The following is a 2244-nucleotide window of genomic DNA, read 5'->3' on the forward strand; positions in this document are numbered from 1 at the left end:
ATTTGCCGCCGCCTCTCCTCCGGCGTAAGTAAATACGGCTTCCCATGGGCCCTAAACCATGGCATGTATTCTGGAACGCACGCTAACTCGGGAACGATGATTGGTTCCCGAGTAGGTAGATATTCATTCCGATTTTCCCACATTTCTATGTACACTGACCAGTATAACGGCCAATCCGTACCTAATAGCCGAAGGTCGATTTTGTTGTGCTCGTCAAACTCCTCAGGGTCCGTAGGGATCGGTTGTCTACATCCAAACTGTCGTAGGACTCTGTCTGTCTGGTGGGGCTCCACGGTTGCATAGTTGATCAACACCACTTTCACGTGCCAAGCGTTCGGATTTTGTAAAAACTCTTCCGGGATTACTGCCCAGACTGCCGGATCCTCGTATGGTGTCCATTGAAACTACATGAACATGATAGAAATATTACATATATACATAATACTAAATACTAAATATCAATCCACTAGCGAATGTATGGAAATATCTATTTGCAATAATACATACTTCTGCTTCCGACCGTTGCTCCAATAGAAGCCGTATATCTTCAAGTTCAGTCGGTAATCCACGATAACTTGCCGGATGGTTCCACCTAATTAAATAATTTTTTAGCATTCTTTTATTCTTACAAAATCTACATAACAATTTCAAAATGTAATATAAAATTTACCTCGATACGAGTGGGAATGTATATGGGTGGTTCACTCGAGGACGTAGAAATGGAAAGCGAAACCGTGCCCATGATTGCAGTAGTGACAGGCAACCTCCGATTTTTGCTCTCCTCGGTTTGGTCGCCCCGCACATCTCTCGATATAATGTTACCAAGACGGCAGGCCCCCAACTAAATTCACCTGCTGCTCTAAAATCAACGAGTTTTAGCAGCCACCTTAGATGTACACGGCTCCGTGATGTGTCGGCCATGAGATAGCCTCCAATTATTTGAAGAATGTATGATCGAGCATATCAGATTCTTTCAATCTCGGTTGAATTTTCATTCAGACCGGGGAAGGTGGCACGTAACCAGCCCATCTCCACCTTACCTCCATCCATTTTATCCGGAACGGCGCCCAAAAGCTCGTAGCACACCGCCTCCCAATTGTTAGATTGGGCAGACCCGGTCACTGGGTGCCCATCCACCGGCAATCCCAAATGCAGATGGACATCTTCTAGAGTGATAGTGCACTCTCCACATGAAAGATGAAATGTGTGCGTCTTAGGTCTCCACCTCTCGATCAACGCACTAATCAGTTTCGACTCCAACTTGCATCCCCGGCCTACCGTCGCCACGTGCCAAAATCCCGCTTCCCGCGGGTAGTTCTTTACTAACGGTGATGGAGGAGCATGCATATTCCGAATATTACATTCCAATACCCAATCTTCAGCCTTTTATAACAAAAAATAAATTAATAAATATCTAAAAATACATAAATAAAAATATCTTAAATAAAATTTAAAATTTAAATTTAATACTTACCATGTTCATTTGCTCTACCGATATGTGATTCCTATCAAGACGAATCAATGATCCGGCCATTGTTGAAAATATTAAAAATTTTAAAATTATTTAAAAAAAATAAAAAATTTTAAAATTTTCTTAAAAAATGAAATTTAATGGAAAAAAGAAATTTAATATGGATTTGGAGATTTTTTGAAGGAAATTGAGAGGATTTTGGAAGGAATTTGAGAGTTTGAGAGAATTTTGGAAGGAATTTGAGAGAAATTTTGAAGGGAATTGAGAGAATTTTTTAAAGGAATTGAGAGAATTTTTGAAGGAAATTGATATTGAATTTGTTTGTGAAAATAAAAGGGGTGGGGGGTTTATATAGTAAAAAAAAATTTGACCGTTGGGGGGGGCAACGGTCAATTTTTTGACCGTTGGGCACTGTTCACGCGCGCGTCCACATCGCGTCCACGTCAGCGCGACCTGCTGACGTGGAAGGAAATCGCGTCCTTGAGGGAGCGATTTTCTTCCACGTCAGCAGGTCGCGCTGACGTGGACGCGACCTCCTGTCACGTCCCCTGACATCGCGCTAACGTGGACGCGATTTCGGGGAAAATGACCCATTCTGTTAAATAATTAAAAAACCGGCCCATTTCGGTAATTTTATAAAAAAAATTGGATTTTTTTGGTAAATTAGCCGCAATCTGCCTCGATGACATGTTTTCTTTGAAATTTATCTGCCTCGATAGTAGGTTTTAAATCAAAATCAAATCACCTCAAGAATTTTTTTTCTTTTTAAATCT

This window comes from Gossypium hirsutum, chromosome D11, assembly GCF_007990345.1.
Source record: "Gossypium hirsutum isolate 1008001.06 chromosome D11, Gossypium_hirsutum_v2.1, whole genome shotgun sequence".
NCBI lineage: Eukaryota > Viridiplantae > Streptophyta > Magnoliopsida > Malvales > Malvaceae > Gossypium > Gossypium hirsutum.